Source organism: Mobula hypostoma, chromosome 3 (genome assembly GCF_963921235.1).
Source record: "Mobula hypostoma chromosome 3, sMobHyp1.1, whole genome shotgun sequence".
Taxonomy (NCBI): domain Eukaryota; kingdom Metazoa; phylum Chordata; class Chondrichthyes; order Myliobatiformes; family Myliobatidae; genus Mobula; species Mobula hypostoma.
In genome coordinates this window covers 84,206,641-84,234,465 of record NC_086099.1, presented here as the reverse complement: position 1 = coordinate 84,234,465, position 27,825 = coordinate 84,206,641, and the positions used below count along the sequence as shown (strand labels likewise).

At 40.0% G+C, this 27,825-nt stretch overlaps 1 protein-coding gene and 1 long non-coding RNA gene across 9 annotated transcripts in view; both read right to left on the bottom strand.

Moving 5' to 3' along the window:
• Positions 1-7,482, bottom strand: part of LOC134344106 (uncharacterized) — a 106,469-nt gene extending 98,987 nt beyond the window's left edge. The window contains exon 1 of the long non-coding RNA XR_010017361.1: positions 7,456-7,482. This is a non-coding gene — a long non-coding RNA (uncharacterized LOC134344106). The remainder of the gene's footprint in view (positions 1-7,455) is intronic.
• The window catches only part of kcnip4a (potassium voltage-gated channel interacting protein 4a), a 1,016,612-nt gene that overhangs the window by 256,445 nt on the left and 732,342 nt on the right, over positions 1-27,825 (bottom strand). The gene's annotated exons all lie outside the window — the stretch shown is intronic.

Genomic DNA, 27,825 nt, shown 5'->3' with positions numbered 1-27,825 from the left:
GCCCACAAGAAAGTGAATCTCAGGGTTGTATAAGGTGACATATATGTACTTTGATAATAAATTTACTTTGAACTTTGATTAGGTATCATTACTTACAATTCTGTTGTGTGTTTTCTTTCTACAAACATTTCAACAATGGTTTCATTTAATCTGTTCCTAGTATTAAAAAAACTTAGCAAAGAAGAGTAATTATCAGTTTACATCTATTTATTAAAACAATAAGTTAATTAACTGAAATTGTTACCAAGGCAACATTGAAGCAGATTATCTCTATTGCTAGAAAGAAACGACACGCGAAGTGTGCTGGAGGCACTCAATAAGTCAGGTAGCACCTGTGGAGGGAAGTAGACAGTTGCATCTTGAGCCAAACCATTTCCCTGCAAACACACTGTATAACCCATTGATTTCTTCCAGCACCTTTGGGTGTTGCTTCATACTTCCAGCATCTGAAGTCTCTATTGTATCTGTCTCCTTGTTATGAAGGATAATGTTTTTAGAAGATGAATTTTCAGGTCTCCTCCCTTGCAGAAGCAGGTGTGGGAAGAAGGAAATCTCTTTCTTCCCCACTGAACCATGGAAATTTTGTAAAGACACTGCAAACACAAGCACTCAATTGCTGCAACAATGTGATATCAAAAGCAGTCTCTCATTATTTTTAGGACAATGTGCTTTATTCATCATTAAAGACATTTTGATCAATGAAGATGCCAAGTTAGATTCCTCTTCTTTGTGAATTCAGGAGAAACGGGTTTTTTCCTTTATACTCTGCTCATTCAGCCTAGACAGCCAATGCTCTGGAATCTCTTCTGCTTTACTCCAGACTAGAAGCATTCCTAGGAAGTGATCTTTTCACACAAAGTGCACTGATGTTCTAAATGCCATGGTGGTCTGAAGCAAATGGACTGCCTAAGTCATAAATTCCAGCCATAGCCTAGTAACACGAGACAACTTTATTTATTTATTGAGATACAGCATGGAATAGACCCTTCAGGCCCTTCATGCCACACCTCCCAACAATCCCCCGACTTAGTCCTAGCCTAATCATGGGATAATTTAAAATAACCATTTAACCTACCAACCAGTACGTCTTTGGACTGTGGGAGGAAATCAGAGCACCCAGAGGATACCCACATGGTTATGGGAAGAATGTACAAGTTCCTTACAGGCACCAGCAGGCAGTGAGGCCGGGTCACTGGTACTATAAAGCATTGTGCTAACCGCTACACTACTGTGCCACCATGTTTATTAAGTATTCATTCATACATTTAATATTCATACTTATCTACTTCTTGGCCTGAAATTCACTTGACCAATGAATATGGACAAGTCCGTACAATACAAATGGTGTTCAATTAAACTTTGTGTTATGCACATCTGTGCTTTACTGAAACACAACACACTTGTGGCAATGCTAATTGTCATATCCACGGTTATGAAATTGGATAACGTAAAGGAACAGTGCTGCATGCTGCCGACAAGAAGGAACCTGGTTTGATCAGGCAAATTTTACACCATTCCCTGTATTTTTATTGAAAAGTCCATTATAGAAGATGTCGATATAGTCTGCTTGGCTGCAACAATGGTCCAGGCTTTCGATCATAATGCAGGAAAGGCTTTCCATGTTTTCTAAGCACTTTTGATCACATCTTCAGGCATCAACCAGGCTTCATCCTGATATTCAAGTCACAACATTCAATGTCCTCAGTGCTTGCAGCTGAGTGCTAGTGTTTCAGGATGGCATGTCACGTGTTAGTTCATATTTCTCTCAATATCTCATAAATTGCATGTAGTTAGTACGTGCAGCTGGGCAAAGGGTTGCAGATCGTATTGTTTAAATCTATAAAGGCTTGCATGACACATGCTGATAAGAATAGTTCTTTAGCAGCACCAGAACAATGTATAGTGCCTATAAAAATTATTCACCACCCCCCCTTGGAAGTTTTTATATTTTATTGCTTTACAGCATTGAATCAGAGTGGATTTAATTTGGTTTCTATTGACACTGATCACCAGAAAAAGACTCCTGTGTCAAAGTGTAAACCGATGTCTATAAAGTGATCTAAATTAATTACAAATATAAAATGCAAGACAACTAATTACATAAGTATACACCCCCTTTAAGTTACTATTTATTAGATACACCTTTGGCTGCAATTACAGCCTTGAGTCTGTGTGGATAGGTCCTTATCAGATTTGCACATCTGAACACTGCAATTTTTCCCATTTCTTCTTTACAAAACTGCTCAAGCTCTGTCAGATTGCATGGAGATTGTGAGTGAACAGCCCTTTTCAAGTCCAGCCACAAATACTCAATTGGATTGAGGTCTGGATTCTGACATGGCCACTCTGGGACATTACGTTTGTTGTTTTTAAGCCTTTCCTGTGTAGTGCTGGCTTTGTGCTTGGGGTGATTGTCTTGTTGGAAAACAAATCTTCTCCTAAGGTGCAGTTCTCTTGCAGACTGCATCAGGTTTTCCTTCAGGACTTCCTTGTATTTTGTTGCATTCAACTTACCCTCTATCTTCATGAGCCTTCCAGGACCTGCTGCAGTGAAGCTTCCCATAGTACAATGCAGCCACCACCATGCTTTCACGGTAGGGATTGTCCATTTTTGATGAATGAGGTGTTTGGCTTATGCCGAACGTAGTATTTAGTCCAATGTCCAAAAAGTTCAATTTCATTTCATCAGACCGTAGAACCTTCTTCCAGCTGATTTCATGGGCTCCAACACCTACTGGCCAAATCTTGCCATGATTTCATATGAGTTTTTTTTTTCAACAGTGGCCTTCTCTTTGCTAATCTCTCATAAAGCTAAAACTGGTGAAACAGCCAGGCAATAATTGTTGCATGCGCAGTCTCTCCCATCTCAGCTACTGAAGCTTGTAACTCCTCCAGAATTGTCATTGGTCTCTTGGTGACCTCCTTCATTAGTCCCCTTCTTGCACAGTCACTCAGTTTTTGAGGACAGCCTGCTCTAGGCAGATTTACAGCTGTGTCATATTCTTTCCATTTCTTGATAATTGAGTTAACTGTACTCCAAGTACATTTTCTTGCATCCATCTCCTGACTTGTGCTTTTCAATAACCTTTTCACGAAGTTGCTTGGAGTGTTCTTTTGTCTTCATACTGTAGTTTTTGCCAGGACACTGACTCATCATCAGTTGGACCTTCCCGATTTAGGTGTATTTTTACTACAATCAGTTGAAACACCTTGACTGCACTCAGATCTCCAAAAACAGATCTCCTTTTAACTAATTATATGACTTCTAAAACCAATTCGCTGCACTAGTGATGACTTGGTGTGTCATATTAAGGGGGGGGGGGTGGATGGTGAATACTTAGTAATCAATTATTTAATATTTTATATTAATTAATTTAGATCACTTTGTAGAGATCTGCTTTCACTTTGACACAAAAGAGTCTTTTTCTGTTGATCAGTGTCAGAAAAGCCAAATTAAATCCATGGTGATACAATGTTTTAAAACAATAAAATATGAAAACTTTCAAGGAGGGTGAATACTTTTTATAGGCACTGTAGTTTGTACCACCCGCATGTTAATTCAGCATTTTTTAAACAAATCAACATAAATTTAGGCTTGTATATCTTTTATTTCCTTTCCAAACATTAGTAATGTGGAAAGAAAGATCTGTTTTTTATAAAGTACCCATTCAATTTATCTAAAACAACACCTCATATCATGTTTATGTAGCCTCCAACCTGATGCATGAATATCGATTGCTCTAACCTGGTAATTTTCCTCCTCCCCCTTCCCTTTTCTTCATTTCTTCACTCCGGCCTCTTACCTCTTCTCCTCTCCTGCTTATTATCTCCACCTGGCACCCCTCCTTCCATTTCTCCCAGGATCCAATCTCTTCCCCTATCAGATTCCTTCTTCTCCAGCCCTTTACCTTTTCCACCATATCATCTCCCAGCTTCTCACTTCACCCCCTCTCCCCCACCCACCTATCACCTTCAAGCTTGTCCTTCTTATTCTGGCATCTCCCCCCTTTATTTTCAGTCTGGATGAAGGATCTTGGCTCTAAACATTGACTGTTTATTCATTCCATAGACGTTGCCTGACCTGCTGATTTCCACCAGCAGTTTCTGTGCATGGCTCTGGATTTCCAGCATCTGAACAATCTTTTGTGTTCTTAATAGTGGTGATAACTCCACTGACCTTTCTTCAACTTAGAACCTTTTACGTCCATTTCAGAGAGCAAGGAGTGCCTTGATTTAACCACCAAACCCAGCACCTCTGAGTGTGCACTGCTTATACAGGATTATACAACTTGGATTGTATTGCAGTCTGTTCCGTATCTTCAAAGCAGAGATTCCACCTCTGTCTCTCCTCTCCTCTGCCTTGACATCAGGATTAACTTCAGGGGCATAAACAAGGGAACTGGTCGTGGACTATTGGAGGGATGGAGACAGGCTCACCGCTATTGACATCAATGGATCTGGGGTTGAGAGGGTGAACAGCTTTAAATTCCTTGGCATACACATCACCAAGGATCTCACGTGTTCTGTATATACCATCTGTGTAGCGAGAAAAAGCACAACAGCGCCTTGTTCACTGTAGACGGTTGAAGAAGTTTGGCATGAGTCCCCAAATCCAAAGAACTTTTTACAGGGGCACAATTGAGAGCATCCTGACTGGCTGCATCACTGCCTGGTATGGGAACTGTACTTCCCTCAACTGTGGAGAGTGGTGCGGACAGCTCAACGCATCTGTGGATGTGAACTGTCCACTATTCTGGACATTTACAAAGACAGGTGTGTAAAAAGGGCCTGAAGGATCATTGGGGACCTGAGTCACCCCAACCACAAACTGTTCCAGCTGCTACCGTCTGGGAAACGGTACTGCAGCATAAAAGCCAGGACCAACAGGCTCTGGGACAGCTTCTTCCACCAGGCCATGATTAGTTCACGCTGATGCAATTGTATTTCTATGTTATACTGACTGTCTTGTTGTACATACCATTTATTGCAAATTACTATAAATTGCACATTGCACACTTAGTTGGAGACGTAACGTAAAGATTTTTACTCCTCATGTATATGAAGGATGTAAGAAATAAAGTCAAATCAATTCAATTCAATGCTAGCAGGCACATTGCTGAAGCTGATTTCTATTTGAACAAATCAGTGCAGCAAACCTTTTGAGGAATGCTATATTATTGTATGTTCCCACTTTTTCACCATCTGGCCCATTTGTAAAGTTGCAGGATTTGTTGCTGAAAAACTAAATTATAGCTACCTGTTGTAGCAGTTCAAAAACAACACTGAATTGCCAGTGTTAACAACTGCATGCACCAAGCTCATACAAATGACATGTAATAAATAGTCATGGGTTTTATAATGATCCATGAGTGCCCTTCTAAATTGTGCCACTACAATCTGATTTTAACAACTACCAAGTGAAGATATAGCAAAGCTGATAATCTTCACATTTCTGTAGGTCTCATCTAAACAAATGTCACCAAGTAGAATGAACAATGCAGGAGTCACTGAAGGTTCTATTAATAACACATCATAATAAGTGAAACTGCTGCATGGTGAGCAAGATGACAATCTAATTCAATTTTTCTTCTCAAGCAACTGAATCATAGGATATTAATTATATCAGAGCAATCGCCCCCCATTCCTTGAAAAACAGATGTGGTAATCTCAGCTTGATATGGCAAATGCTCTGTCCAAGACGGCAAGAAATTGTAGTGTGGTGAATGTAAACCAGTCCATTACACAATATAGCCTCCTGTCCATTGACTCTGTCCATACTCTCCATTATCTCGGGAAAGAAGACAACAAAATCGAGGGCCCATCCCATCATAGTCGTTCTCTTCTCTTCACTTGCAATGGGCAGAAGAAACAAACATGTACCAATTGGCTCAAGGACAGCTTCTATTCCACTGTTTGGATGGACTTTGGTTCCTTAAGATTGTCATACCTTGGGGAGGTAGTGGGGATAAACTCCCACTACCTATTAAATGCTCCTAATGACATGTGACTCACATTGCCTCTGACTGAAATCTAGCTTCTGGCCTTCACATGTGGCTTAGCTTAAGCCTGGCAGAGTCGAGCCATTTCTGCTGTCAGTAGAAGGGACAAAGGCAATTTATTGATGCCTTAAAATCAATTGCTTCAGGCAGATGTGGCTCGTCGCCAATCATGGTTGGCAGCTCATCTAGAAGAAAATATCTGATCACAAAGCTCTGCTGCTTTTGTGGCTGTACCCATTCATGGGGAAGGCTTCAGGCAGAAACCCAATGAAAAAATATGGAGCTGCAGTCCCTGAAGCAGTCCTACGTTGAGTTTAATGCTGACTGGCAACTCCTGTGACACAGCTGCTGCTAAAATGTATCAGTCTACCATTCCTTTGAATTCATCAGTTGCATGGAGAGGGAGAGCCCGCCAAATAGGCAACAGCTTGCTCTCCATATTGTACTGCCCTGGCTTACGTATCACGAAGGCAGCTAGGACACAACATCCATGGCCGGACTCAAAGGAATGGTCTTCTCATCTGTTAAAAGATGAACTTTTGATCTCCTAACCTACCTTGTCATGGTCTTTGCACTTGTCCAATTGCACTGCACTTTCTCTGTGACTGCAATACTATATTCTGCACTCTGCTTTCCATTTTCCAAATGTATGGAGTAATCTGTCAGGATGACATGCAAACAAAAACTTTTCACTGCATCTCAGCACCGTTAACAATAATAAACCATTAAACTAATAACTAGTCTCCTTTGCACCCCATTGTGACATGAATTTCCAGGCATGTCCAAAGTTCAAAGTTCAAAGTAAATTTATCAAAGTACATACTGCATATCTCACCATATACTACCCCAAGATTCATCTTCTTGCAAGCATTCACAGTAAATAGAAAGAAACACAATAAAATCAATGAAAAACCTCACATGACAGAGACGGACAAACAACTAATGTACAAAAAAACAACAAATGGCGCAAGTATAAAAGGACAAGAAAAAATAATGATGATAATAAATAAACAAGCCATAATTTCAAGAAATAAGCAATACATATTGAGAAACATTTTAAAAACATTCCTCAATTTTTCATGAACTGTTAAAACAAATTCAGTGTCCTAGTTCTATTCTTGATTAGCCTCTTTCTGCTTGTTGATATTGTATTCATATTGGTTTATGTACCAAGATACAATGAAAAGAATGTCTTGCAAGCTGTTCGTGCAGATCAATTCATTTCAGTGTGGTGAGCTCGAATAAGATGAAGCAATGACAATGCAGAATAGAATGCAAAAGCTACTGAAAAAGTGCAATGCAGATAAACTATAAAGTGCAAGATCATAACAGATAATGAGGTAGTGCATGGCTGTATGCAGTACAGACAGGGCAATATTTCTTTTTAGGCTGTTAAGTTTTAACCATACATCTTACAGAACAATTTCAAAAGGAGGATCAGACTTGTGTATCTTACCATTCAATGGTATTAGCATTACCATCTTCCCTATCATCCATAGCATGAAGTAATCATTGACTAGAAACTTAACCTGATCAGCTACATAAATGTCCTGCCTGCTGGAACAGTTAGATGCTCTGTATCTTATAGTAATGATTCACTTCCAAAGCCTCATCAGCACTTTAAATATCAAACTTGTGATAGAATACTCTGCAATGCATAGTTCAATATTAACTGAAGTAAAACAGTCATCCATCAGGTTAAGGATTCACTCTCTCAATCTCACTTAACTCATTGCCTGCAGTAATGAAATTCTGCACTCTCTCAGCTTTAGTCTCTGAAGGTGGAGGGCAGCTGGGGAATGGAAGCACTGTCATCTCTTGGATTCCATCTTTTTCAACTATTATTCTGGTAGTCAAATTCTTCCGAATAGCATTATGGAATTGCCCTCAGAAAGTGCACTAGTTCTCAAAGGCAGGTCACCACCTGAAGAAATGAAAGTTAATGCTAGACTTGCCAGTCCTGAAAATTATTTTGATTGGGAACATCCCATTTGGCCCTCTGAACCTACATCACCATGTCATTATAATTTGTAGCTCTTTCTCTAAGTTTTACCTTTCCTTTAAGCCCATTTATACTAGCTATTGCTTTCAATTTACATGTTAATGAGTTGACTTGGTATCAGGTCTCCCATTTCACTTACTGAGATTTTTTTTTGGAAGCCATAGTAAATATTCTAAAGGTGAATTGTATTAAAATATCACATCCTTTTCCACTTTGATGAACTCAGAATGCAATTATATATTAATACATGAGAGAAAGACATTTGGCTCCAACATGGATTACTCAGCAAGAAATCCAAATACATGGCAGATGGTCCATTTGGAACTAAGCCGACTTTTTACTTTGGTTTATTCATTTTAATTCAGCACTCTATCTGATTGGTTCAGTTAACACTTCTGTCCACTAGCCTGGGGTCAGATGGAAGAAATCAAGCATTGAATTGTGAACCAAAATTATTTGACTCATTGCAAATAGCTTGCACCTAATATTTATTCCCAAGAAGAATTAATGAGCAATATTAAGGCAGCATAGTTTTCATTATCTCATAATTTGGCTGCACTACAGTATGTGTAAACAAAAAAATATTTAGCACGTTATCTCTCACACAAACAATCCATCAAACAAAATGTGAAAACTAGGGTAAAATTAGTTTTGCCTTCTCTCCCGTCTACCTCTAAATTTGCTGAATATAACTATAGCAGTTAAATTTTGTTCTGGGGATGACCACTCAATGAATCAAAGGTTCTGAATGGCTTAATACCACATCATGGACTTGATTACCTATGTTTACTTTATATTCACATTTATCTGCGTTACACGTGTTTGTTTGAAACACTTTGGATGCTGACTCTATTGATAATAAGGAAATTGATTTTAAACAGCTATAATCTCAATGTATTGTGGCCATGAAATGCTGTTGTATGGTTTTCAATAACCACCATGCTAGCAAAGAGAGATAGAACCACAGACTCCTTGGATCACCATATCCATCAAGTAGTCATTTATAGTAATCCCATTTATTAGCCTTCTAAGCCTTGGCAATTCAAGTAGTTGTCCAGATGCTTCTCAGATGTTGTGAGAGTATTGGCCTGCACCACCCATTCCGGCAATATGTTCTAGATTGCAACTGCCTAGGAGTTGTACACTAAGGCTCCCTCTGTTCCTCAAGACTCGCTATTCATTGTTTAAGTCATACACTTATTAGTCCTCTCAAAATGCATAACTTCACACATATTGGGATTAAGTTCCATCTGCCATTTGTCTGCCCTAGTTATGAGCTGACCAATGTCATCCTGTAGCCTATGACCATCCTTACAATCAATAACACCACCTAGTTTCATGTCTTCTAGACTCTTAAGTGAACCTACATTCATGTCTGAATTATTAATGTGTATTACAAAGCGAACGGTCCCAGCACCAGTCCTTGTAGTACATCACTAGTCAGAGGCTCCCAGTACTAAGCCAATCTTTAACTTAACTTTCCTATTTGTCCTGGATCCAGCCCATGGGCTCTAATCTCTTGGCCTGGTCAAAGGTCTTATTAAAGTTTGTGAAGCTATATGAACTACACTACCTTTATCATTATATATTTTATTTTCTCTTCACATAATACAATCAAATTGTCAGACAGGATCTCCTCCTAGTAAAGCTATGCTGACTATTATTCATATATCCCTAGTTTTTCCAAGAATAGATTAATCCTGTTCCTCACATTTTTTTTTGCAATAACCTCATCAACTATAACAAACTCATTAGCCTGGAATTATCTGGTTAATCCTTATTATTATTCTTAAATACTATTATTACTACTACTACTAGTACTACTACTACTGCTACTACGTCGACTCAGACCTAGGGCACCGGTGTCGGGCATGATGTCAGACTCTCCACTTCTCCCTCTCCCTCATCCTCATCAGTGTGTTCAGTTCATTACATTAGCCGCGCCACTGTTTTCTAGGACCGTATTGACCATAGTCTTGGGAGGGCGCCCAGGGTTCATCCTCCCATGCTTGGGCTCCCATATGATGACTAGGCTGGCAGGTAGCTCAGGGTGGAGTAGACAGTGCCCCACTAGTTGCAGTCTTCCTGCCTCGATCTTAGTTGTGAGCATCAGTAGGTCGTCATAGAGCTCGATGTTCATCATGTGCTGTTGCCAACTCACATCAAGAGCCATCCGGAGCATGCGTGTATAGTAACCATCTAGAGACTTTCGCATAGTCTTGGTGAGTGTCCACTTCTCGCATCTGTTCATGAGAATGGACTCTATGACTGCTATGAAGATCCTCTTTTTAAGCCCTCTGGTCTGGTTCAACTTCCAGATTTCCTTCATGTTGTTCATAGCTCTTCGCGCCAGCACCTTCCGTATCTTTATGGCCTTCTTTGAACTCATCATTCTTGACCCAAGGCACTTGAAGTCAAAGACTTTCTTAATGACGCAAACAACAGGAATTCTGCAGATGCTGGAAATTCAAGCAACACACATCAAAGTTGCTGGTGAACACAGCAGGCCAGGCAGCATCTCTAGGAAGAGGTGCAGTCGACGTTTCAGGCCAAGACCCTTCGTCAGGACTCGGCCTGAAACGTCGACTGTGCCTTTTCCTAGAGATGCTGCCTGGCCTGCTGCGTTCACCAGCAACTTTGATGTATGTTGCTTGACTTTCTTAATGATATCATTCTTTATGGTCTTGAGAGTACCTTTGTCGCAGTTAAATGCCATGTACTCTGTCTTTTTAGCGTTTACGTGAAGTCCAACTTTATTGCACTCAACTTCCACTTTTGTCAGTAGCTGCTGTGTTTCGTCCATCTGGTCAGAGAGCAGGACTATGTCATCTGCAAAATCAAGATCTGTGAGTGTAACTGGTCTGACCTATTTGGTTCATACTGGTTTTATGGTAAAAACCAAGCTTGTCATGATCTTTGGTAGCTTGACATAGAGTGTAATCAAGGACGATTATAAGGATGTAGGGTGCCAGAGTGTCTCCTTGCAGCACACCAGCTAGGAGCTCGAACACTGCTATTTCTCTGTCTGGTGATACAACTTTCGCCACTGTTTTGGTATAGCTGGACTCTATTGCTCTCAGTAGATGGTCTGGCACTACGTAAGCTTTCAGGATCTTCAGCATTTTACCTCAGTGAATGGAGTCAAAAGCTTTTCGAAAATCGATGAAAGTAAGCAGGGCTGGTGGGTTGTTATTCTTGACTTCCTCGATGATTCTACGGAGAGCAAGTATTTGCATTACTGTTGTGCACTTCTGCCGAAAACCATTCTGATTGAATCTTAGCTTAGGGTCAATGGTGGTGCGAATCCTGTTCAAGATCATCTGATTGTATAACTTTGCTAAGATGCAGGTCAAGCTGATACCATGGTAGTTATCTGTCTTCGTGGGGGATCCAGACTTGGGGATTGGGGTAATGTTTGAGAGTGACCACTGTTCTGGTTTGTTGCCTTTCATCAGTGCTGTATTACATATGTCCAGCAAGATGCCGTCCAGGTCGCAGTTCTTCAGGAAATCTGGTGGTATCCCATCTGGTCCAGCGCTGCTGCACTGTTTGAGTGCATATTTGGCCTTCTTCAGTTCCTCAGTGGTGAATGGGCGTCATCAATGTCGACTTGCGTTAGTATATTGGGTAAGTCCTCTTCTTCTTCCGTGATCGTTGGAGGGCTTCCCAGCAGGTTCTTAAAGTGGGTAAACCATGTCTAGACATGGTCCTCTGCTGTTTTACCACTTACTTCACCTGATGGGGATGTCTTCTGTCTGCTGATCTCGTTGACTAGGTGCCATGCTTCTCCATGCTGCTTGTCTTCATTAGCAGCTTCTACCTCTCTAATCCTCTCAGCTAGTCCTTCTTCCTTCAGTCGGTCGTAGGTGGCAAAGAGATTATTCTTTGCTGTCTTGAACTTGTCTCTTAGCTCTTCTGTTTCGCTCCTTCTAAGTTCAGCATGACAAGCATTGACCACACTTCTTGCTGCAATAACATCAGGATGTTTCGAGATCCGGCTCTTCTTGTTTCGCTTCTCAGTAGGCAAACTCTTTGTTGCATCTGTGTGTGCGTCTATGCCATTGATAGCGGTCGGTGGCAGTCTCTTCCTCCTCCCTTTCCAGTGGGTTGAAGCAATTTCTCACCTCCACTGTGTACTGGGCTTGAAGAACAGGTTGTGAGGAGAATGCCTTCCAGTCTATCTTCTCCTTGGGACCTGTGGCTTTGGGTTGCCGTAGGCTCAGTCTCACTTGCATTGACACTACTCTGTGGTCAGAACTGACCGAGTTGAAGGTGCTGTAGGCTTCTGTGTTGATCACACAATTACGCCATATTGTTCTTACGAGGATGTAGCCGAGCTGTTTCCTGTAGGTGGAGGCTCTGTTTTCGTATGTCCACAGTTTACCAGCTCGCTTCTTGAATTGTGTGTTGGCGACAATGAAACTGTGTTCCTGGATGAAATCAACTAGATATTGTCCATTTCTGTTGGTAAAGTCTTGGTATGAGTATGGAACATCTTCTAGTCCGACCTGGGCATTAAAATCACCGAGCACAGCCAGGAAGTTATGTGCCGGTATTGAAGTGACAGCTTCGTGAAGTTTACTGTAGAAGGCCTCCACCTCCTTCTCCTCGCTGCAGTTGTGTGGGGAGTAACAGATGATGACAGAGGTCACTGGGTTTCCGTTGAACTCCACAGTAAGGATTCTGTCACTGACTGAGACTACGCCCCTCAGTGCTGCCTTCGCCTTGCGTTTCAACATCAGCCCTACTCCACCTTGTGCTGACATCGTCGTTGACTCTCTCCATGCGGATGAGGTGATGAAGTGCATCCCCTCTACCTCTGTGAACCTTATCTCTTCGTTAGGGTGTACATGATGGTGTTCTTGCATCCCCAGGATGGAGATCTCGTAGCTGCTTGCCTGTGATGCCAATTCTGTGCATCAAGGGAAGAGGTAGATGGTGTTTGCGTTGAAGATTGAGATGATTGTTTTTACCTTACAGCGCAAAAGGGACACAATTTCCTCGACCCCCTTGTCAGACTCAACCCTCCCTGTGGGGTTTGAGGTTGCATCTTCATATTGCCTGTCTAGGCCAGGGTCTGGATGTTCTACAGAGTTCCTGAGCACTCCCAGCTCTGGAAGTATAGGGTTTGTTGGGTTGTCTGTCATCATAATGTCTTACAAGGCGCGAAACGAAAGACTGTGTGTCGTGCCACTCCTCACACAAATGGTAGGTGGCCGTTGACTCACAAAGAGTTCATCCGCCCTTTGACAGATTTTGTTTTTAGTCCTGCTGGCTGCCTACACACCCTCCTCGCTGGTTAACCGAACTGCACCGGGGCGGGTGTGCCGGTTAAGTCGCCGACAACCTGCCCCGAGACAGGTAGTACTGGGCTACGTGGTACCAGCAGCAAGGCAAGGCCTTGACCTGACCAACAATAAATAATAATATCACGTATACAATATGTTTGCTGTTTAACTCACTTAGACATCTAATTTCTCCTTTTTAAAAATAATGTTCTAAACTTTCAGCACACACTATCCACTATCCAGAATCCTCCAACTACAATATTATTCAATTTGGTGAATAAAAAACAGAGGTATTCATTCAAAACCTTACATAAGCCCTCTGGTTCTCTACATACTTTAGTCCTTAATAGATCCAACTCTTTCCTTGGTTACTCTCTTACCCTTAATTTAGTTCTTGTCTGCTGAGATTAATTTATGCCCATCTTTGTTCACCTGATTTTTTTAAAGTACCTTTCTACATTTTCTACACCCTTGCAGCGTTCATTTTTCAGCCATATCAGCCATAGGCTTCCTTTTTTCTTCATGCAGCCATTGACTATCCTTTGACATCTGGAATTCCTTGGACATGCTGTCTGTACCTTTTACCATTATGGGGATCACATTGGTCCTGAACTTTTATTATTTGAATTTTGAATGGCTCACACTTGTCAGGTGCTGTCCTACCCGCAGGTAGCTGCTCCCAATTTACTTTTGTCAGGTCCTGTCTCTTGATAACAAAATTAGCCTTTTCCAAATTCAAGGCCTTAATTTCCTCATCATCTTTTCCATAACTACCTGGAAATTTACAGAGTTAATGCCATTATTTCTAAAATGCTCTTCCACTGAGACATGAATCACTTGTCTAGCCACCTTGCCCAGCATTAGGTCCATCTTCTTCTAGCAGGATTATCTACGAACTGTAGGTGTTGAGTCATTGAATTATATATAATGGGAACAGGTTCTTCAGCCCAGCTCATCAATGATTAACTGAGCAGAAAGAGTTGCCGAGGCTAGGTAGAATCAGACAGAGTCGAGGAGTGGGTGGTCTTTAAAAGTTCCACCTCCTCTTCTCCTTTCACACGGAAGTGATGCCAGTTATTATTGGGGAAGTCAGAATCTCAAAACTATTGTAATCTTGATTTCTCTTCACAGTTCTTCTGGCTTTTGCTGATTATTAGGAACCTTTCATGTGCCTTCAGAAATCTATTCACACCATTTTGTTCACAAGCTCCACCCATATGGCTTCCTTTGAAGAAACTTCTAGGATATTCTCACTCATTACTGCAGCAGTATTGTTAAAGTGGTATTTTCATACTAACGCCTGTCATTTGCAGTCTAAGATATGTCCAACCACAAAAGTTAACTTGTCTCAATTCATATCATTATTGAGATGACAAAATTAATGGAACAATCTCTCAATTTTAAGAAAAAGAGAAAACATGAGATTAAACATTGCTTCATGTTGCAATACACTGATTTGTTATGCCCATTTAAACTAATGTACCATTCATTTCATGCATTATACTTCACTCTAATTACTGTGTAAAACTAAAATTTATAGGTGATCTGCTGAAAAGCAGCCAAAAGGAACTCTCCCCTTATATGAACAATTTTTAATATGTGAATTTCTCATGACTTACGTTTAAGAGAACCAATTCAACTTAATTGCCAACGAGTTATATTGAGTTGAAGACCTCCAACAAAGCATTCAACTTAAATTTAAATTTATTTCAAGTTAAATGGATATTTTAATTCTTTTTAGTAAGATGTGGGCCTCATTGGCAACATCTGCATTTACTGCCTATCTCAAATTGCCCTTGAGAAGATGTTGGTGAGCCATTGTCCTGAATCATTTGATTCCTTCTGGAGGAGCTACTCCCACTGTGCTGTAGAATTGGGATTTTTCGGAGTACCAGTGATGATGAAAGAACTGTGATATATCTGTAAATCTGAACTGGGAAAGATGACATTCTTTGACAACTGCAGCCATTATGCTTAGAGGATGTGAGTTTGGGAGGTATTGTTAGAGTTATCTAGATGAATAATTGTGATGCATTTCATGGATGGTATACATTACAGACACCATATGCTGATGGTGGAGGGAGCAGATGTTAAAGATGGTGGATTTAATACTACTTGAGCAGGATCTTTTATTGTATCTAACCCAAGAAATATTTTGCTCCAAAGGCTATTGGTTATAGAGTTACGGACATTTATTTTGGGAGTGTTTGCTGTGTTATTCAGAACCTTTGTAAGACCTCCTTGCAAAGTTTACAAAAATACTATTTGAAAACCCTTTTACAACACAGCAACATCCAAAATGGTGATGCCATACTTCAATAAAATATTAACAAAATCAAGGAGAAGTTACCTTGTTATTTAGCAATCTCATGAAAGGGCACAAAATTCAAGCTCCACAGCACTTGAAACTTAGCATGGGATATGCCCAAAGGCCACAATTGTTCTGGTAAATAGGTTGTCATTTTGAGAAATATTTCCCTTGTTTCATATTCAAGCGCTCTTCTTTCAAAATAGTTTTATTTAGAGCCAAAAAGAGGGCTAGTTTCCCAGATCTGATACTGGCTAATGAGCCAGAGCAGTTCATAATCTAACAGCTAGTGAATATCTTTCAAGTATTTTTTTATAATATGATGTTTAGTATAATACTTAGAAAAACAGGAATATAATACTGTCATAAAAATTGTGGATTTTGGGATGCCCAAACAGAATTGTTCCTGTGTAAAATTACGGATGAACAGTGAAGGAAGCCAATGTAAAAACTAATCTTAATACAGGACATATACCCCTCTAAGAAACAGAAGCATTCAGCACCAAGTAAATAATTCAGAACATGTAAAATAACATAAAGCCAAAGGAAAGATGTGCAAGGATAGGCACAGAATCAAGTGATTAGAAGAGAAATGGCAAAGGGAAAAAACGGATGTATGAAAATGTACAGCTGAAGATAATAAAAGAAACCTGCAAAGTATAGTATATTGAGACCAAAAGAAAAAGTGCTGTACAGAGCCAAGTAGGCCCTTTATGCTAAAAATGAAACAACTCCACAGTTAAGGAAAAAAAAACAATAGATCTGGCTTTCCACTACTTTTGAATATGTACTTGATTTAGAAGGAAGTGACTGGAGTTGTGTCCCCAACTGCTTGACACCACAACTGCACGCTCTTGCAGAGCTTCTGTACTGGTGCTTCAACCATTCACTACACACACTAATTTAGACAACACTGCCCACAACTATATGATCAAGTTTGTTGTTGATTATAAATATGATTGGAGCATTGTAAATAGTGATCATAAAATTACAGTGAGATATTGGAGGAATAAGAAGCCTTACAGATTTTGGAGGATAGACCGACATACGCACATTTTCCAACTTGTGAGGGCAATATAGAAAGAAAGAAGATTCAGGGGTTCATATACACACACAGATCACTCAAAATATATTATTCAAGTTGAACTAATAAATAGAAAGCACTATGAAATGTCTCTTGATATAAATTGAAGATAGGTTATAGGATGAAGGATCTTAGTTTTTATCTAATTCAGATTCGCCTGAAAATTACCCGAGGTCCATTTGTTAGATTATGAAGAGACACCACAGAAGATACTTTTCCTCAGTTAAAAGGAAAAAGGTGATTTTAATACAACTTTTGAAACTAGATGATTCAGGTAGAGAGCAACTTTTTAAATTTGTGTGCGTGTCTATGAGAAGGGGATGCAATCTTAAATTCAGACAGGTGCCATTGAGAAGTTAGTAATGTTTTTCTCTCTAAAAGGTATCAGAGGTGTACTGATTTTTCCCACAACATACAATAGAATCAAACTCAATTAATCTTGGTACATCTGCCAAGAATATGTATTCAATGGTTAAGTATAAAACGATTTATGGAGTTATGTAGGATATAGTTTACACTTCCAGCATCTGCAATATTTTGGATTTAATATATACCATATATCAGCAATAATGCCATAGATTATCTGAAAGAGTTGATTGATGTATCCTCTACAATCACTCTGAGCACCGGTGCCCCACAAGGCTGTGTATTCAGCCCCTTGCTGTACTCACTGTACACCCATGATTGTGTAGCCAAGTTTCCATCGAACTCAATATATAAGTTTGCGGATGACACAACAATTGTAGACCATATCTCAGGTAATGATGTGTTTGAGTACAGAGAGGAAATTAAGAACCTGGTGGCATGGTGCGAAGACAATAACCTATCCCTCAAGGTCAGCAAGACGAAGGAATTGGTTGTTGACTTCAGAAGGAGTAGCGGACTGCACGAGCCAATTTATATCGGTGGTGCACAAGTGGAACAACTCAAAAGCCTTAAGTTCCTCGGGGTCAATATCACAAATGATCTGACTTGGTCCAACCAAGCAGAGTCCACTGCCAAGAAGGCCCACCAGCGCCTTTACTTCTGAGAAGCTAAAGAAATTTGGCCTGTCCCCTAAAACCCTCACTAATTTTTATAGATGCACCTTAAAAAGCATTCTTCTAGGGTGCATCACAACCTGGTATGGAAGTTGTCCTGTCCAAGACTGGAAGAAGCTGTAGAAGATTGTGAACACAGCGCAGCACATCACACAAACCAATCTTCTGTCCTTGGACTCACTTTACTCTGCACGCTGTCGGAGCAGTGCTGCCAGGAAAATCAAGGACACGACCCACCCAGTCAACACACTTTTCATCCCTCTTCCCTCCGGGAGAAAGCTCAGGAAGACTCGTACGGCCGGATATGGGAACAGCTTCGTTCCAACTGTGATAAGACTGCTGAACGGATCCTGACCTGGATCTGGGCTGTACCCTCAAAATATCCGGACCTGCCTCTGGGTTTTTTGCACTACCTTATTTTCTACTTTCTATTTATGATTTATAATTCAAATTTTTAATATTTACTATCAATTTGTACTCTAGGGAGTGGAAAACGCAGAATCAAATATCACTGTGATGATTGTACGTTCTAGTATCAATTGTTTGGTGACAATAAAGTATAAAGTATTCATGACTTTATGCTCCTCTTTACTACTTCCCATACTACAACTCTTCAGACTTTCAGAAATATCTCTGAAGTGAAGTTTAATTTTGTTTATCCAGTCATTTTCAGCATTGGATTCTTCCATCAACTCAATCGATACACACTAAACTAACTGAAAAACATTAGGTTAGACTCTGTCTGAATGAGAATACGTGAAGTGAGGGTTCTTCTGTAAAAGTTTCCTGCAGCAATCACAACTTGCATTATTTCTCTTCTGTGTGCTTTGTTTTTCTGACACACACTTGTAACTTGCAAATGGCTGCCAATGAGTTAACATGGCCCACACGTAGAGAAGCAATCCTTCAGAACACACCAGGCCTATTCCAGTGGAAATTGGAGGAGCTTCCTGAGCAGGTGCCAGGCTGGGGAGCCCAACACAAGGACGAGTTTTCGATAAACACTTTAACTTAACAACTTATCCCTTACACTTGGCCTCCAATCCCTGATGTTCTGATAATTCTTCCGGTCTTGATCCCCTTTCAACTGTGACAAAAGACCAAGTTATCAGAAGATTGATGCTGATAAGAGAGACAAAGAGAGAAACATTCCAAATGTTAATGAGAGACGAGAGAGATTAACGAAAAGAGACACAGTTCCGAGTATTGACAGACCGGTTGCTTTGAACCTGAACTGTTTGAAGTTTGATGGACAGGCGATACCCCAGCAGGGGGATAAAAGGAACAGGTTCGCTAAGGCAAGACAGACACCACAAGATCACGAGATAACGAGACCCTGGAAGTGCAGTGTGCCCCGACAAGTTGGTGGGAGTTTTGGAGGTGTGGTTGCGGGACTGACCATAGACGCACAGGGTGAAAAGGTACAATCGGCGGGAACCTGGTGTGTGTGTCCGCCCTTGCCTGGGTGCCGGGTTCACTGCGGAAGGACGATCGTATCCGGAACGGAGGGGTCACAGTCGGTGACCTCAGAAGACAGTAAAGGGGCTCACCCGAAAGCTAACTGCGAGGAACATCAAAGGTCTGTTTTGAATCAGGAAATTTGCATATTCGCTCTCTCTCTCTCCAACAGCACAACAGCGATTACTGCGAACTGTACTAAGCTGAACTGAACTCTGCGTCACTTGAGACTGATCATTTTACCCCTAGACTGCGATAGAGCTTGATTGATTCCTATTATCCTAGTTCTGTGTACATGTGTGTGTTATCATTGCTAACCCGTTGCATTTATATCCTTACGTTTAGAGTACTGTGTTACTTATTTCTTTAATTAAACTTTCTTAGTTCCAATAATCCAGACTCCAACTAAGTGGTCCATTTCTGCTGGTTTGGCAACCCAGCTACGGGGTACGTAACACAACCCACCCCAATTGCCTTCCTTCCTCTGGCCTCTCTCAACTTGAGTACCTTCAGCCCTCACAGCTACATCTCCATTTACTGATTTTTCCTTTGCACATGGAGTGCTCCAGAGGCCAATCTCACCTGTTGCACATTAACCTTCGGGCCTGATGTGCAACGGTATTTTACCTCCAGAGGGTCATGAAAGGAATATGTTGATCTGTTAATCATCTGTAATTTAACAGGGCTTTCAAGGTACTGATGTATTTCTAGACATATGTTACCAAATATTTGACATCTCTTTTATGGGAGTTCTACACTTTTGTGATGTGCTCATAATTGTTTTCATATAACCATATAACAATTACAGCACGGAAACAGTCATCTTGGCCCTTCTAGACCGTGCCGAACTCTTACCCTGTCCTAGTCCCACCGACCTGCACTCAGTCCATAACCCTCCATTCCTCTCCTGTCCATATATCTATCCAATTTAACTTTAAACGACAACATAGTTTTCATTTATAGTTTTAAAAAAGCAATCCATTACAGAGTCACACACCACATCCCTTTCAAAAAAAACCAGATAGGTTTTGCTTCAGTCATCATTGATGCCTGTAATCCCTAAATATTTAACTGAAGCCTGACACTTCCAGTCTCATTTTCCTGAAGAACTGACTGGTACATCTTATCCAAGATGGCTATTCATTACATTCCTTAGATTTATTGATATCACACTTGCTCTTGGCCCCTGATTTCATGTCAAAAATTACTGAAGCAGAATTAATAGTTTCTAGATCTAGAACTCATTCAGTTGTTGAGATTCGTTCAGTTTCCTGTTTCATTGCACCATCTGAGCTGCTCTTTTTCTCAAAGAATTTGGATGATTATATCTCAGCATCTATGCAGCATTTTCTTAAATTGGATTATTCAGGACCACCAATCATTTTACATTTTTAAAATTCTCAATTAATTTTTAAAACTGGCTCTCTCTATGATTTCTTACTATCTGCATAGCCTATAGAGTAATCTTGAAATTGCTGCATACACTGCACATTGTGGCCAAGCAACACACATAAAAATTGCTGGTGAACACAGCAGGCCAGGCAGCAGCTGTAGGAAGAGGTACAGTCGACGTTTTGGTCCGAGACCCTTCGTCAGGACTAACTGAAAGAAGAGATAGCAAGAGATTTGAAAGTGGGAGGGAGAGGGGAAGGGGGGTTTCGTGTCTCCCCCCTCCCCCTCCCACTTTTAAATCTCTTACCATCTTTTCTTTCAGTTCGTCCTGACGAAAGGTCTCAGCCCGAAACGTCGACTGTACCTCTTCCTACAGCTGCTGCCTGGCCTGCTGCATTCACCAGCAATTTTTATGTGTGTTACTTGAAATTCCAGCATCTGCAGATTTCCTCGTGTTTACATTGTGGCCAAGGTTTTTTTTACTTAGATTCTTACCAGTAAACACCAAAACTAATCTTAGCAACAATCTCTGACTTTCCCTTCAGTTTTTTCCACTTATCTTCAAATCATTTTAAGTTCCTTGGCGTTTGATATTTACCTTTTCACCAACTGATCTTTAAAAGCAAATGTTTGTGAATCATGATAATCAAGTGAAATAGAACAAATATTCCATCACTAACTGAATTGAGCTTTAGCTTTTAATCTTGCATTAAAATTCTGTAGATGATTTCATAAGAACTATGTTGACTTTAGAAAATTGCAAGTGTTTGACAAACCTATTCAGGAATATAATATGCCAGTGCATTAGTTTGCTTTAATTTTCATATATTCTAATTTTGTCCTATTATGTAAATGCTTATTATGAGTATCTAATGTTAATTATGTTGGAATAGCTATTAATTTTGAAGATCTGGTTTCCCCTTATGAACAATTAAAAAGAGCTGGAAGATGTTAGTAGTGTCTCAAAATAGTTCTGTTTAACAGTGCAGTTAAGAGGAAGTTTGGAAGCAGTACTTTTCAACAAGCCAAAACAAAAGTTATATTTATTTTAAAAATAAAATTAGATCTGAATATTTAGAAATCATGGCAAAATATTACTGGTCTTGATGTATTGTTACTGGAAAGAAAACTCTTCTACATGACTCTCCCATTTTGGATAGCAAATTCAGAAGAGAAAACAGTTTGTCATTTTCACAAATGCAGGTTTTTGTTTCCCATGCGTGCAACAAACAGACCTGTACCGCCTTTCTGTAAAGTTCAAATGATGGAGGGAACTAAACTGAATATTTCATTTATGAAATGGGCTTATGGATCTCAATGGGCAATGAACCACTGCCCCTTGAGTTGAAAGCAAGAAGCAGGCTAGATTCACTTAGCCAATCATTTCAATTGTTTAATTAGACTGCCAATGTTAATTGTAGCACTGACGAAGAGGCCCAGCCCAAAATGTCATAGATGCTGCCTGACTTGCTGAGTCCTTCCAGCATTTTGTGTGCGGTGTTCAATATTTCCAGCATCTGTAGAACTCCTTGTTTTGATTGGTTGAATGTATTTACCAATGTCAAGTTATGTGAGTGGGTAGCTCCAGTCAAATTTGTTTAGCCTTGCTGAAATCCAGCCTAATCCTCTTAAAGGGGTGTAATAGTAAGATTGAAGCAGATGTGGGCAGCTGTGCAGGCAGTGAGAAACAATGAGAAGTAGTAGTCATAGTCATAGTCATACTTTATTGATCCCGGGGGAAATTGTTTTTCATTACAGTTGCACCATAAATAATAAATAGTAATAGAACCATAAATAGTTAAATAGTAATATGTAAATTATGGAATAAGTCCAGGACAAGCCTATTGGCTCAGGGTGTCTGACCCTCCAAGGGAGGAGTTGTAAAGTTTGATGGCCACAGGCAGGAATGACTTCCTAAGACGCTCTGTGCTGCATCTCGGTGGAACGAGACTCTGGCTGAATGTACAGTATGTAGTGGATGGGAGACATTGACCAAGATGGCATGCAACTTAGACAGCATCCTCTTTTCAGACACCACCGTGAGAGAGTCCAGTTCCATCCCCACAACATCACTGGCCTCACAGATGAGTTTGTTGATTCTGTTGGTGTCTGCTACCCTCAGCCTGCTGCCCCAGTGCACAACAGCAAAGATGATAGCACTGGCCACCACAGACTCGTAGAACATCCTCAGCATCGTCCGGCAGATGTTAAAGGACCTCAGTCTCCTCAGGAAATAGAGATGGCTCTGACCCTTCTTGTAGACAGCCTCAGTGTTCTTTGACCAGTCCAGTTTATTGTCAATTCGTCAATTCAGGCCAAGGTTATTGGACGTTACCTTGCACTGAATGACTTGATAGAGGAGCTGAACATAAGGAGATAATCACCTCCCTCTAGTGCCTCTCCTCCTTCCCTTTCTCCAAAATCCACTGACCTCTCGTATCAGATTCCTTCTACTTTAGCCATCTACTTCTTCCACCTGTCACTCCCAGTTTCTCACTTCATTTCCCACCCCTACCCACCCATCTTCCCCCTCACCAGCTTTCACCTATCACCTGCCAGCTTGTACTCCTTCACCTCCTTCACTTCCACCACCATTTTATTCTGTCTTTTCCCCCCTTTCTGTCCAGTTCTGTTGAAGGGCCACAGCTCAAAACATCAACTGTTTATTCCCCTCCATAGATACTGGCTGACCTGCTGAGCTCCTCTAGCATTTTGTGTGTATTGCTCAAGATCTCCAGCATCTGCACAATCTCCTGTGATTGGAAAATAATATCTCATTTCATCAGGGGCCCAAGAGACCATGTAGACTCACGATGAAAAGGTAACGGCAGCAGATAAATCTTAAAGTCAAAGAAAGAGTTAAGACTTGACAAAATGAACAAGTGTTACAATGAAGTTCCAGTAGTCTTGCACATGTGGTGAAAGTCAGTGGATGCTTCTGCATAGCAACTGTACTACTCACTCCACGCACTACTCAGTTGACAGATCTCATCATTCACCTCTCTATGATCATATCAAACTGGCCTCCTGTCCAATAGGCATTGTGTCAGCTCCCCCTCAGACAACCCACAATTCACACAAACTACCAACAGTTCAACTATGATAGCCACATTACCCAATCACATCCTTCAAAATTCACTGCCCCTCTCTTGCAATGAAAAATAACGGCACCAAACTGGAAGCCTTTACCTAAGGAAATGGCTGTGCTTGTGAAATTGCCGTCACCGTGGTTACCTTCATCCAATTCCTTTACTGCTTGTTCAGGTTTGGAGACACAGCAGGGAAAATCACAAGGAAAATTTTGGAGATTTGGGAAAGGGGATATGTAGGAAGTTTGCACTTCCACCATCTTCATCCTATGACTCAAATGAGAGTTACTGAGTAGGGATGTGAAAAAGTAGATTTACAGGAGCATAATATGATTCCCCATGGTTTCTGGCCCATTGCTGAATCTGGTTTCAGCATGACAAGTAACTGCCAGTATTATTGGCAGTGTCTGCTCCATAGGCATGAAGGCTGACCTGACCCCTCCTTTCACATTATATTTGAAAGTATATATGTAATGTTCTGAATAAAATTAAAAAACAGACAAACCTAAGTGCACCTTATCATTATAATTTCTTGACTTCAATCTACTTCCCGAACCTTCTCCAAGGAAAGGACAAAATGCTGTTTAAGTTCACTCACTGCTGTTAGTTCATCACATTAATTCTTATTTGACATATCCCTGAAGAGAATGAATCTGGGAAATTTCAGCACCTGACTTCATTTTTAACTGTTTTGTTATAGTGGTACTGCTATCAGCTTCAGTTCCTTGTATGATATATTTTCTGGATCTGCATGGACTGACAAACTAATGCTTTTGGCTTGTTCATTTTGACAAATATTGCAGACTGTGAAGCACACTTCTGCAAAATCTTAAATTTTTTATTCATAATGAGAGATTAATGATTTGGATTATGAAAAGAAAATGCCAAAACAACCAAAGTAATAGGATTATGTGCATCATCATTTTCTGTTCAATTCCAAAATAGTTTTCTTCATAAATACAAAAATGATGCAACAATAGACAATCACATATTGTGCCTTGCCTGTCATTAATTGTTCTTGGCAGATCAGCTGAGGACAGATTAATGTGCTGTAGAATATCCCTCAATCAAAAACAGCAGCCATTCCTGATGGTCTTGGTTCAATGGATGGAGGGGAATTAAATCTCTGGTTTTTCTGGTGCAGGAGTGTTAGATTTGCAGGCATCCCTGTGGGACATATGATTCCCAACATGAACTGTGCAGTTTTATGCTTTTAAGTAGAAAATCACTTATGATTAAGTAAAATGCTTCTTAGAGAAAATTTTATTTTCTCTCTGGGCCTAATGGATGCTTTCTGATTTATTACTGCAACTAAGGAATGAAGGTTCTAAAACAGGAGTTCTCAACCATTTTATATCATGGATCCCGACCATTAACTGAGGGGTCTGTGGACCCCAGCTTGGGAACCCCTGTCAACAGTTCTATTTTGCATAATTTTAAGAATTTCCTTCAGTGGGATATGTATTATGCGAAGTCTCAAAATCTGGTTTTAGTTCAACAACTTCTAAAGTACTGAAAAGTGCATCAGGAATATAACCCTCTTACTTTAGATATGACTGACACCAGATCAGTTCCGTAACCATAGTAGTTTCACAAATGGAAATTTAAAAATCCTCTCTAGCATGTAAAATAAACCAATTAGTAACAGATAAGACATGTGGATTGTAGAAGACTTTTCATTAAAGATGGAAAGACCAATGTATTGGTGGCTGAATTAGTGAATTATAAGAATCTTTTCAATTCTGAGGCTCAAGTAAAGGTTGAAGGGGAGATGAAGAAAAGTGTTTCCATCCTGAGGCTGGTATTGTTCTAGAACTCACTGTTTGAAAAGGGGGTAGTGACAGAAATCTGCACTACATTTAACAACTCCCTGATTGTATACCTCAAGGGATGTAATCTGTAGGGCTACAGACCGAGTAGTGTTAAAATGGATCAGGTTATGCGGTACTTTTTGGACTCGCACAGATGTTATGGGCCAAATAGTTTCCTTCTGTGAGAGTAATCTTTCAATGAGTTGAATGTGCTGTATTGTTCTTTAATTCTGTACTATTCTAAAACAGTGACTGTGGGTTCAACACACATAGAATTCTGGAGCTAGTCACTGTGTCGGCACTGTGACACTCTTTCTTCCTGTTCTCCACCAATTTCCAATGGCATAATGTTGGGTAGGTTTGTGAATTGTGAGGAGGACACTATAACATTTCAAGGTGATTTAAACAGGTTGAATAAATGACAAATTATTGCAGATGATTTATATAAAATGGTTAAGTGTGAAGTTATCCGTGTTGATAGAAAATCAGAAAAACAAATGTTACTTATCAGGAAACGTTGATGTACAAAGGAGATCAGTATCATTGTATATCAGTCACTGAAATCAAGTTTAAAGGAAAAACAAGCAGTTAGAAGCCATATGGTTAGTTGGCCTGCATTATGTGCAGGGACAAGGCTACCTTACAATAGTCATACAAGATCTCGGTGGGACCACATCTTACCAAGGAAAGGATTTATGCACTATTGAGGGGATGCATCGAAGGGTTATCAAGCTGAGGAGGATCTTCTTTGAGGAGAGATTGGGTTGATTAGGACAGTATTACCTGATTTTAGAAGAATCAGAAGGGATCACATTGAAATCTACTATGTTCTGATGGGACACGAAAACAATGATCCAGGGAGGATAGTTCTCTATGGTTTGGAAGATACTTAGACAGAGGATGTGGGGTAAGACATTAGGGATTGGGAAGAGGGGGTAGTGAACCTGTGGAATTCTCTGCCACACAAGGCAGTTAAGGCCAATCAACTGAATGCTTTTGATGAAGCGATACATAGATTTTGGGACACAAAAGGGATCAAGAAGTAACAGGGTGAATATGGTGTTGAGACCGAGGTTCAGTCATAGTGGTATTGAAAGCTGAAGAAGGCTTGAAAGGCCAAATGGACTATTCTACTTCCTATTTTCTCTGTTTCAAAGTATAGGCTACAGGTTGTGTGTCCAGTTAGTAATAAAAGGGAGCTAAGAGACTGCAATATCTGGTAAATGCAATGAGATAAAATTGTTATTTCATTTCATTTCATATCCTTCAAACTGTGAGATGCTCATTTTTAAGAAAATGCTAGAGATGAACTCCCCATCAAAACAGAACTTTCAGCCTTATTAACATATAAAGTAACAAACAGAATAGACTTTAATAAACATTGAGATAAGCCACAGACTCCCAGATGATACCAATCTGTAAGAGGGAAACGTGAATGACTTTCAGTCATTATCGTTTTCCTTTAGTAATATAGAATGGCTTTGTTAATGTTTACAATTATTGCATTGAAAGTGATCCTCTTCCTGCAAGTGGCTTACCACTAGAGTAATAGAGAATTTATTTGATGTGGTGGGCCTATTGATACAAAAATATACCTAAAATATATTCACAAGACAGTTGAATAACAACACTTTGTGTGTCAGCAATGCTACATTACAAGAATTGCCTGAGAGACTGAAATTTTTTCATTTTTCTGATGTTAGAAAATAGATTTATAACTGCATCACATTCATTTGAACCCATCACATTTGCATTTGATATTGGAAACAACATATTCTGGCTAGGTAAGATATTTCCCTGTTTCTTAAGATGTCACAGGATCTGCAAACATACGAAACTTCTACATAATTAATTCACTAGTAAAGAACAGTAAATATTTTGAATCTGTGAATTTATCATCTTTTTTCCACATAGAAAATTCACATAGATAGTTTTAAAAGATTTGTTTGAGATGGCCAGATTAAAAATTTAAAATAGTGAGTGACTCACATTTTGATTGTTTTTCTTATGAATATAATGAATATAGAAATGTATGCTCAGAAATTATTTCTACATCTCCCTCTTTTGGTTTCCTGCTTAAACATCCTTGCTTAAACATCCTGACACAAGTCAGTAGCTAACCACGCCTGGTATCAAAACTGATACAGGTGTTGCTCCCAGACTTTAGTCATTATAAAGACATTTGATCAAAATTAGGGAAGCCAGCTGTAACTAATTTAATTTTTGCATCAATTTCTAAAAATGACAAGAAGCTAAAACTACCCCATAGAGTGAAATAATTTGCTGGCATCACCTGGGCTCAGATATCAGGCAAGGCTAGTGAGCTTCTATCAGACAGCTTTTATCCCACTATT